General features: G+C 42.0%; 1 protein-coding gene and 1 long non-coding RNA gene across 3 annotated transcripts in view; both read left to right on the top strand.

Moving 5' to 3' along the window:
• LOC117943172 (receptor-type tyrosine-protein phosphatase gamma-like) overlaps nucleotides 1-11,679 on the top strand; it is a 455,813-nt gene that overhangs the window by 150,279 nt on the left and 293,855 nt on the right. The gene's annotated exons all lie outside the window — the stretch shown is intronic.
• The window catches only part of LOC117943205, a 22,714-nt gene continuing 12,369 nt past the window's right edge, over nucleotides 1,335-11,679 (top strand). Inside the window, exons 1-2 of the long non-coding RNA XR_004656318.1 lie at nucleotides 1,335-1,427; nucleotides 8,197-8,202. This is a non-coding gene — a long non-coding RNA (uncharacterized LOC117943205). The remainder of the gene's footprint in view (nucleotides 1,428-8,196; nucleotides 8,203-11,679) is intronic.

Genomic DNA, 11,679 nt, shown 5'->3' with positions numbered 1-11,679 from the left:
CACACACACACACACACACACACACACACACACACACACACACACTTGAATCCATGTTCTCAAATTGTATTCCTCATTCCAGATTATCAATTAATTTGCTCCTAAATGAACCCCTAGAGCTGTTTGCTGAGTAAACTAAGCCTGCCCCTCTAGACTGACTTGTTGGTGCCTGGCAACACCACTCCAGTTTAAAGGTGCTCTAAGTGATGTTAGGTGACGTTACTTCTTGTTGACGTTCAAAGTATTTTCAAACACAACGAGACTAGCTCGCCCCTCCCTAATCCTCATCCCGTCCCCTCCCCCTCCCTTCTGTGCATCCGTGCACTAACCCCCCCCCCCCCCCCAACCCTTACCCTCAAATCCTTCTTGTCGCTTATTGGCTGGAACGCTGGAACACTGTTTGTGTATGTGGTGCAGGTGGGCTCAGTTTGGTTTTGTTGCCGTTTGTTAACCCTGGGCAGTCTACAGAGACCGGTTTTCTTTACAGTGTGTTCAGGGGACAGGCAGCTAGCAGATAGTGAGGAGATGTTTTTTACAGTGTGTTCTGGGGACAGGCAGCTATCAGATAGTGAGGAGATGTTTTTGACAGTGTGTTCAGGGGACAGGCAGCTAGCAGATAGTGAGGAGATGTTTTTTACAGTGTGTTCAGGGGACAGGCAGCTAGCAGATAGTGGGGAGATGTTTTTTACAGTGTGTTTAGGGGACAGCCAGCTAGGAGATAGTGAGGAGATGTTTTTTACAGTGTGTTTAGGGGACAGGCAGCTAGCAGATAGTGAGGAGATGTTTTTTACAGTGTGTTCTGGGGACAGGCAGCTAGCAGATAGTGAGGAGATGTTTTTTACATTGTGTTTAGGGGACAGGCAGCTAGGAGATAGTGACGAGATGTTTTTTACAGGGTTTTTTATTGGACAGGCAGCTAGCAGATAGTGACGAGATGTTTTGTTTATAGTGTGTTTAGGGGACAGGCAGATATTCTCGACAACAGGTGCTGTAGCCTAAAACTTGTGTAACATCACTTAGAGCACCTTTAAGCCCCTGCAATATTCAGGTGGATGCTTAAAGGCCAATTTACAATAAATGCATCCGAGCTTGCACGGACCAATGTGACGTGAAAATGATGTAGCTCTCAATTTTTTTACACCTAACTTACTGGGTTAAGATGAATTCTTTTTATGGTGAATGAAAGGCTTGATCTGACCAAGTAGGTCATCCAATCAAATCGAAGCGTTGACGGCAATGCTGCTGCCAATTCTGCAGTTGTTTACCTTTTTCTTCTTCTTCTAGTCCGTAGAAATAGTAATGTCGGTAGCCTTTGCTCATTAGTTTAGAGAACACAACAACTAGTGACCACCACGCGGGAGTATAAACAGTTACGGCGCTCTCTTGACGTCACACTGTCGCTCCTCAGCTCAGCTGCGGCAAGTACAGTTTCCTGTCGGGAACCAGTTTTTTTATGGATGAGAATCCTCTGTGGAAAATATGTCCGCTGACAACCAGTTTCTTGTTTGTGCTTTGCCAGGTTGTGGCATGTTTTACTTCCCAAACAGTACAAATCATTATTTCCTGTGACCTTTCAGCTCTGAGGACATTCTGAGATATTGGAATGGCTTTATTGAGAGAGAATGCATCCTCCAGCAATGTAGCACTTTAAGTCCCCTCTTTTACAAATGGACCCAATGGGACAGTGTCTTAGCTAAGGTCACTAATTCCAGTAATCATTTCTTGGTAATGGGGGTTGAAAAATGGCAACGTGCAGCCATCTCCTCTGCCTATTCTTCAAGGAAAATCTGCTCTGAAATTAAACGATGTGATGATTGTGTTTTTTTTCTTTCCACCAGCCTTTACTTGTTTTTAGATTTTCTATCAAAACGCCTCGTTCAGTTAGTGGCTTTTTATACATTATCCAGAAGACAAAGGCATGCGCTAGTTGTTTTTAGCTGTGGGTTGTATGAGCATGTGTTCAGCTGTGGGTTGGATGAGTGTGTGTACAACTGTGGGTTACGGAGGTGGACAGCATTAGAGCAGAAGAGACTGTGCCACGGCCTTTGCTCCAAACAAAACATGTTTCCTCTTCTCTGATGGACTCATTTGTTAGTTCATTTAAAAGGAGCAATGGGCAGTCATTGCACAGCATACTACATTACACTATAATAACACTTTCCATTTAAAAACCTTACACCTTTGGACCCCAAGAAGACTAGCTGGTTGTCTAGGCTTCAGCCAAGGGGGATCCTTATAATAAATACAAATACAACATACAAAGCATGATTGGATAATGGTCACGTGATTGGTCATGTTGCAGCCATATTTTTAGATTTAAAACTAGAAAAGAGAAGAGCATTGTCTGGGTATTGGGCTCCAAGCGTTTGCAGCTCTAATGGAGAACGCTGATGTTCGACCTGGGCTGTACCACACAGTTACCTCTTGGTAGACGCCCATTTTTGCCTGATGTTATCAAAGCATAGTTATCAACGTGTGATTGGTGATTGTCAGTTATGTCCCGATCTAGAAAGAACTTACTCATGCAAAATGAGCCAAATGATCTGTCACATGCATACCTTAGAATATGCAGCGGCATGTAATGTGATAAGCATCTACAGATGCAAGAACCAAATGGGAAATATGAAAAGACAACGCAATAAACAGAGGGTATGAACAAAAGTTAGAGTTTCAGATGGCTTATGAGAGAAGAAACTCTTTCTTAGTCTTGATACCAAAATCTGACATATGCTTTACACTACGCAGTAGCCGGACGCGCAAATCCGCAGGGATGTGACTTAACATGGCAGCAATGAAGACTGCAAAAAACAGCAATTTTTGCACTTGGCTGTGGCTTGGTAGTGTCACATTTCCTCATTCTCATGTCTGGGTTCCTTTGCTGTGCAAAACATGAAATACAGGAGAGGGTTAACTTTTACTGCTACAGATTTCCAACTGCATCAGAAAGCACAGGGGCGACACTTTTTTTCTCCGTTTTCACCGCCGGACTCGGTACTCGCTCTGGCGCTAATCCTGTCAGCCTTTAGTAGTGTCATGGTGACTGCTCTCGGCCCGTAGTCGGGATGATTCACCCATATATCTAATCAGAAAAAGTCTTTTAAACTGACTTCATGGTGAAATTCTAAAACAGCAGCATGGTTCAAACTATTTTTTTTTCCACAATGTTTTTTCCAATCGTTATAGCAGTGTACACATATTTTTGTGTGAAAATCATTATGTATTAATGGGAATGCAGAGCATTTCACTTGCAAGCATGTGTAAGCTCGGCATCCTGAATATTTCATCAAATCTAATAATGACCCTACTGTTTTGAAAACAAAGATGTGAATTTTGTTAAGCCCGTTGATGTGTTGATTTGTGTGGGTTCTGGTGTATTTTCCCCCCCCTCTCTGTGGTTATCTGTACAAATATGGGTTCACTTTCCTTTGGGGTCAAGCTGCACTCAGAAAAACAGTCAATGGTCACTGAAGCATGCCTTTGTGTTCTCTCTCTTTCTCTAAAAGACACAGCTAACGTCAAGGTGTGGGAGGTGATTTGGCTTCATAATGGTTCTGGTGTCAGAGTGTCCCAGAGCAGCAGGGGTTAACAGGATAGGGGCCAGAAACCCAGAGCCGTGGAAGGTAAAGAGAGATGCCAGCTGAGGGCTGCACGGCCTGTCAGAGTATGACGACCTGTCTGCTATGTTTTTAGCTGGAGGAGTAGATGACATTATTACTTCCAGCATAGTCTGCATTGCCAGACCTTCCCTAGCGCTTTGGAGGAGGGTCTGTCTAGTCCACACAGCATTCCAGGATGGGAGATAAACATGCTCTGGTTTACTGGCATTTCTTTAGACCAATCACAATTGTCCTGGGTGGTGCTAAGTGCCAGACGGAGCCTTGGTGCCTCCGCAAAATAGCCTCGGGAAGGAAGTTGTTTTGGTGAAACGTTTATGTTCAGAATTTGTTTTAGTTGGACAGATAGTCTAGCTAGCTGTCTTGATTTACCCTGCAGAGATCTGAGGAGCAGTTAACCATAGTCCTCATAAATCCACCAGATGTAAGAACGCCAAACAAGGAAAGCAGAAGGTAACAGACATCCGGCCAAAATCAAGGACATCTGGTGGATTTTTCTGCAACACTGGAGAAATCGCGGAAGTGGAACATTGTCGATATAGACCCCTCACAGCACATCAAAGCACGTGTAGACAGTGGGTGGAGGAGCTGTTTAGGGCTGGGCAATATAACAATATTAGATTGTCATAGATAACTAAGGCTAGACGTCATCTTAGATTTTGGATCTCATAATATCATGATATGAGACATGTGTTGTCTTTTCCTGGTTTTAAAGGCTGCATTACTGTAAAGTAATGCACTTACCAGACTTACTAGCTTTTTATTATTTGCCTTCACCCATTTAGTAATTGTATCCACATTATTGGTGATTATTTATCAAAACAGTTATCGTGTTAAGATTTTGTGAAAGCACCATTCGTCAACCCTACAACATTGCCACAATATCCACATCAATGTATTTGGTCAAAAATATCGTGATACTTGAGTTTCTTCATACATCGCCGAGCCCTATGACTGTTTTTTTTCCCTTTGCCGGCAGGTCTTTGAACTGAACATTCCCAGAGTCAAGAAGGTGACGTTAGAATGTAAATGCTGGACATGAGTTATGTTTGCTGATGTAGGGTGTGTGTTACATTAAAAGGTGTCATCACACACTGTTCCCCAAGGGCCAAGAAGAAATTGATGTGGTCCACCGCTTGATCTGCGCTGTAGGGCTGTCCTCAACTTTGTTGACCTATGATTCATTTTCGCTGATCCACTGAAGGGGTACTCATGCATATGCATTAAGCTGGGGAACTCACAAGACACAGATTAATTCCTTAGTCGCTTTACTTATTGGTTACATACTAATTGTCGTATTTAGAAATCTTGTTAACAGCACAAATCGTTTGCATTGCTTCAGCTGGGTGAAAGTGTCACATTTGCAATATGTTTAACAACTGGAAAAATCTGCCTTGTTTTTCACTCTGTGATTACATTTTTGTACTTTGTTCAGTGAGGTATTGAAAGAGTTCCATCAGCCTGAAGGTGTTTGTGCGTAGCAGTTAAGAGCTTTTGATCGATGACAACAACAATATGTGATGCTGACGGGCCTCCTTCTTTATTCATATTCTTTGTTTTGTATGCGTCTCTTTCCACAGAGATCTTCTGACTCAAACTTTAGCAAAATCTAATGCTCTGTTTGTTTTGTTCTGTCTCCTTCTGTTCTTGTGTTTACTATGTACCCCAATCTTGTCGGACATCTTCTCATATCCAGGTAAGAACCTCTGTGTTATACACTTATTACACTTACTTACAAGGCCGAAATATCCATGTTGTGTTGGTGAAGAGTATTTCCTTTGTCATCTTCTTTGGCCTTTGTCTAAAGTGCTGCTGTTTATTTTGGCTAAAACATTTTGACAAGTGTGTTACCTATGCTGGAGTAGTATAATACTACCAGTGTGTAGTGTACAGACCAGAGAAAAGGAAAAGGTAAGGAAAGGAACAAAAGCCCAGAGTAGAGCTGCAGTTGGGATGTACCGGGGGTTTGGAACTACAACTTCTGTTTGTTTTCTTCATACATGCGGTAGGATGACTGACGTCTAACAACCTAATCAAGGCCCAGATGAGCTTGATGATAAACAGCTGTTTTTGAAAATCTGGTTCTTTGATTAAAATTTGTAAGTACAAATCTGTAGACATACACACTTAATGTCTAGATAGAGTACAATCAGTAATGTAAATGTACGTGTACAGTACATGTTAGAAAATATTTTTGGGAGGTATGAAATTATTGTTGAATGACACACTGGATTCATTCTTAACCCCTCCCCCACTTTGTAAAAACAATGTCACTACTAACATTGTGGTGTCTGTGCTGCCGTGTGTTTGATGTTGTCATGAACCAATCATATAAACACATAAGGTGTCACTTTTTTACCGTTAAGACTACGTGATCTTACAGCGCCGCGGTTGAGCTGCTGTTCCATGCAGACGCTGAAGGGGGATTATTGCGTCTGTATCTGACACTGAGAGACCAGGTGCCAGTATCGTAGGAGTTGGCAGTGAGAACGGGTTGAACATATAGCCATTAAAGGTAATGCGTTCTCACTCCGAAGTGCAGAATACGGACATTTGGACAGTGGCTGTCCACGTCTGATGCAACGAAAAGGCGCGTGTGTAGAACATACCGTTTAGAGCAGCATCTAGACAGGGTTTAGCAAGTAGTGTGTAAGGGGGAAATTACTCATAGGGAGGTTGGTCGGGGTGGTGGATGGGTCAAACACAGGACTTTTACCCAGGAGAGCGGGGTTGGTGTCCCGCGTGTATCCTTAACCGTCCTGTTATTGCCGCATGTATCCTTAACCATCCCATTATTGCTGCATGTCACAGAATCGTAAGCCCACCCACAAGCTTTCACCAATATTCCTGACCAAGGGTGTGTTAAATGATGCTTAAGGAGATGACCAAGCGTGTGTTAAATGACGCTAAAGGTCTCTTTTAGGGTCATATAACGACGACAAAGGCACCTGACCAAGCGTCCCTACTTTACAAGATGGGAGTGAGAATGTTGTATAAGACTGTTAAAATCTGAGGAAGTCAGGTTGGATGTATGGGTCCTAAAACACAGGACTTTTAAGCAGGGGACAGCCAATTGTTTCCACTCATTTCACTACAGCTTAAAAACCAAGACCAGAAAGGACCTGGAACTTATTTAACTCTAGTACTCACAATGGACACCAGGTTGGCTTTCATTTTTGTAAGTTATTGCTGCATGGTAATACAGGGCTGCCTTTTCAAATCAATCAGCCCTCTCTGCTGCATTACCAGGCATAAAAATTGACATGCTGTTGACTTTGATTTATTGCCTCACTGGAGCAAGTTGTAAAGCCTTAAAAAGCTGATTTTCATAATATTATGAAAGAGATTGAAATCAATCGATTGAAGGCATATTAAAGCAGTAGTGTGCACGGGTAAAAAAATCAAACAACTGAACCATCATGTATGAAATCAAAAGTTTTAGGCGGGGTTTCAAATGTTTTTTTCATTTTTTTCAAGCATGACTGATGATGATAACAAGCAGCGTCATGACCTGGCTCAAATTGTCATAACAAAAGAGGGAAACGACACCATGTTACTTGTTTAAACACCACTTTATTAAATCCAATTCAATGATATATGACCAAATTAATTTTGATTCAATTCAACTTTATGTATAGTATCAAATCATAACAAGAGTAATCTGAAGACACTTGAAAATAGAGTAGGTCTAGACCACACTTTATAATTTACAAGAACCCAACAATTCCAGTAATTCCTCCCAAGCATTTAGTGCGACAGTGGCGAGGAAAACTCTCATTTAGGAAGAAACCTGGGACAGATCCAGGCGCTTGGTAGGCGGAGTCTGACAGTACCGTTTGGGGTGTGATGAATAGTGGCAATAATAGTCACAATAAAGATAATGGAACTATACTATACGAGTACAGTGCCCTTTGAAAATATGCCTGTTTGGAACGGGCCGATTGCTTGCCCTGTGGGTTTGCAACCCGTTCTCACACCACCGCGTAAAATACGACGTATGAACAGTGGCTGTCCGTGTCTGATGTGACAAAAAAGGCGCCCATCGGCGTGTGTGTAGAACGTACCGGGGAGAGCAGCATCTAGACGGGGTTTAACCAGTAGTATGCAAGGGGTAAAGGGTGACGCTAAAGGTCTCCTTCAGCGTCAATAACAACAACTACTTCTACATCAGAGTAAGACTATATACACTTAATAGAGAACGTGGCAGATTCAGAATTTGAACACAAAATATCACAATGAAAATGTGGAGTAATCAGACAGTTGCCTCTTGGACTCATGGCAGTGCGTTACCCATCTACATGTTTATTGGCTTGACAGACACACACATACACACACACACACACACACACACACACAGGGGTCCCGCTTTATTATCTGAATGGCCTCTTAGTGAAATAATAGACACAGAAAAGCCTTTGTTACATAGCACCTATTTCAAAGGCAGACGCACATACAGTACATACATCAATACACACACACACAAACACACACACACAGGCGCCCTGCTTTATCATATAAATGGCCTCTTAGCAATAGAATAATAGACACAGAAAGGGGGGGGGGGGGGGCTTCACCACACCAGACCCAAGTGAGCTGAGTTACTCTAGTTAGTAATCTACAAACAAGAGGCACAGGTTAGGACACACCTCCTCAATGTAGACAGCAAAAACACTCAAAGGACACCAAAGGGACATCACAGTAGCAAAGTCTGAAAGTTGGAAATTCTATTCCATTAATAAAGTGGTCATATTATGCTCATTTTTAGGTTCATAATTGTATTTTGAGGTTGCACCCGAATAGGTTTATATGGTTTCATTTTCAAAAAACATCATATTTTTGTTGTACTGCACATTGCTGCAGATCCTGTTTTCACCCTGTGTGTTCAGGTCTCTGTTTTAGCTACAGAGTGAGACATCACACTTCTATACTATCTTGTTGGGAGTCGCACATGTGCAGTGGCTAGGTAAGGATCACATCAGCTAGCCAACTGTTAATCCAACCTAGGTCAGTAGAAGACAGAATTGTGGAATACCTGCAGAACAGGGACATGGAAGTAGTTCTTTTGGAGATTAGGGTGAACTAGTGTGTGTGTGTGGCAGTGTTTTGCCAGTGTCGTAGGAGACTGAGACTGAAGGCAGAGGACATTCAGAAATCTTTATCTCATTCAAAAGAGCATGGATAGTTTTTTTTAAAAGTTTGTATGCATGTGGAAGCACCAGAGACACAAAATAACACCCCAAATCCCAGAAAGTAATTTAATGAACCAAAGTAAGTGATTTAATGAAGTAGCATGAACAAATACATGAACATATATTTAAACAAAAGTGATTGTAGCAATGAATATTGTTTTAACACTTGCTCACTGTGACATTTGCTACCAAATAGATTGTGCAATACGCCTACAGCCTAGACATCTTCACTGAGTAAAACTAAGATACATTCTGCTGTTGTAATTCTTTAATTTCTGTCATGCCCATTAGGAATTCCAAGTAATGACAACAAACTGTCAGCAAGTAGCCAAGGAGGACACGGAGGATTAAAAAAAGGGAAAAAGAAATGATGGACCCTTGATAAGAAGTAATTATCTTTACTCGCTGGACGACACAGTCTCCTGAAGAATGCTGTGTTGGAGCTATGTTACTGGTTGCACAGCGGTTGTCATTTGACTGGTAATGACTGTTTTCCAAGATGGCGCCTGCTTGTAAAAATGAACGCTACTGTCTTTATAAACTATCTTTATATAAAGTGTCTGCACACTTACAAAGTTCTCAATGCTTGGGTTTACATGTAGGGACCCTCAATATGCCACCATTGTACGGTGCTCTTTTGATCCTTGTTAGTGGTGTAAAATAGCAGTTTATTCTATGCCCTGAAAGCTAGCATTAACAGCTAACAACTGGTTTGCGGAAGTTTGGTTCAAGCTACAGACAGATTTGAGAAGCATGAAAACAGATCACAGAAAACGATCGTCTCAGTACTAATGTTACATTAACCCCTAGCTTTGTTTTGCACCAAAAATGTCCTTTAAGTTATATTTTGTCTGAGCAAAACATTCATTGCCACTATATGACGTCCCAGCAATGCTAACTCAGTAACAGAGTGAGTAATACAGTACCGTAAGTAAAAGACCTTTACGACAGCAGGTGCGGTAAAAACACTAGCGCTCTTCTTCAAATGGCCACTGAAATCAACACAAACTGAAACTTACATATAGCACCTATAAATAAATGTGTTTGTGTCTTAATCACCAGCTTACCAAACCAATGAGCATCCTCTGAGGAGCTACAGGCGGCTACGGGCGTGGTTTAGGTGCGTGTGCTGGTGATAGACGGATTGTTCATCCAATCACTTGCCTGATTATGTAAGAATGGGCCTCCCCTTTTCCAAATAGTTTCCAAAGAGAGCTTCTCAGATGATTCAATGTAGCAAACCATTTGGTCCAAATGGTCCAAAATAAATCCACCTCCTCTGTGAGTCATGGCTTTCCTTTTTTAAAACATATTTCCCCTGTTTGAAAGTGTGTGTCAGCTAGTCCCAGAGTTAAGGGAGCTCTCTGCTGGAGCAGGGCTAACGTTTTCATGTGAGGGAAGTAGGTTTGGGGGACATTAGTTGTGTCACGGAGAGGAATGTCAGAAGTGAAAGGTGAGGAAACGACATTTCCTGAATCCAGGGTACGCTCGATGAGTCGAGGGAAGCGAGGCGAGTGAGAGAGCCAGGCAGGAGGCGAGAGGGATGGTGCCGGAGCTGCAGCGGGGGTGACAGCGTTTACATGAGGCGTGATTAATGGCCATTCTGATTGGCCATGACAGGGCCAGGTGACGCTGGTAGGGTAGGGTGGCGGGGGTTAGGACGCGCTCTCAGAGGACACCTTTTAAACAGCTGGCCAATGGCATCATGGGAGTTACGTGCGTGTGTGTGTGTCAGTGTGAGTGAGTAATTGTGCTGAGTTGCATCGAGCACTGTTTTGTATTTTTTCCTGTCTTGTGACATTATTTTCGGTTTCCTGCAATCACTCGCCCCCTTTCCAGCCACTAATACTGACACACACTCTCTACTCTCTCTAGGCAAGAGCCCTTCTTTATGATACAGTGTGTGGATAGGTGTTAAATAACCAACGGCTGAATCAGAACTGATATTTTGTATCAATTGTATCCAACAGCAGAAAGATGTGTTTTGTTATTAATCAGAAAAAGTCCTGTTATTTCTTATTTAATATCAGTACCCAAAAGAGGGAAATAGAAAAAACTAAAAGAATAATTTGATTTTTTTACAATATTCTGATACAGCCGAAAACATAAAATTGTCATTGGTATTTCTGTAAAGCCAGTTATAAACCCAGTTACAGTGGCTAGAATAAGTTCACACACCCATGCTAAAGTTGATTTAAAAGAGTAATAAAAAAATATCTTTTGGAAATTGATTTGGAAAATCCAACCTTTTAAAGACACCAATTTTCTTTGTGAATGAATAATGTATTGTAAATAGATAAATGTTCTTCCTTAAAATACAGGAGGCATAAGTATACACACCCCTACTGTATTTTAAATTCCCATAGAGGCCGAAAGATTTTTTTTTGTTCTTTTGTTCAGTAACAAAATATCTTTATGAATACAATTTTGTAAAAATATCTTTTGACTTGATTTGTGATTGGTTGATCTTAGCCACTCTACAATCAAAGCAAAGAAAATCATCAGTATTTACCTCTTCACCTTTGTCCTGCCAACCCGTTCTAACTCTGAAACTGACCTTGTAACCCTAACCCTTTCACCCAGGAGACCGCTGCTTGTTACCCTAACCCTTTCACCATGGAGACCGCTGCTTGTAACCCTAACCCTTTCACCCAGGAGACCGCTGCTTGTAACCCTAACCATTTCACCAAGGAGACCACTGCTTGTAACCCTAACCATTTCACCAAGGAGACCACTGCTTGTAACCCTAAACCTTTCACCATGGAGACCGCTGCTTGTAACCCTAACCCTTTCCCCCAGGAGACCGCTGCTTGTAACCCTAACCCTTTCACCAAGGAGACCGCTGCTTGTAACCCTAACCATTTCACCCAGGAGAC

This window comes from Etheostoma cragini, chromosome 4, assembly GCF_013103735.1.
Source record: "Etheostoma cragini isolate CJK2018 chromosome 4, CSU_Ecrag_1.0, whole genome shotgun sequence".
In the NCBI taxonomy this organism is placed as follows: domain Eukaryota; kingdom Metazoa; phylum Chordata; class Actinopteri; order Perciformes; family Percidae; genus Etheostoma; species Etheostoma cragini.
This window is presented reverse-complemented; position numbering and strand designations above follow the sequence as displayed.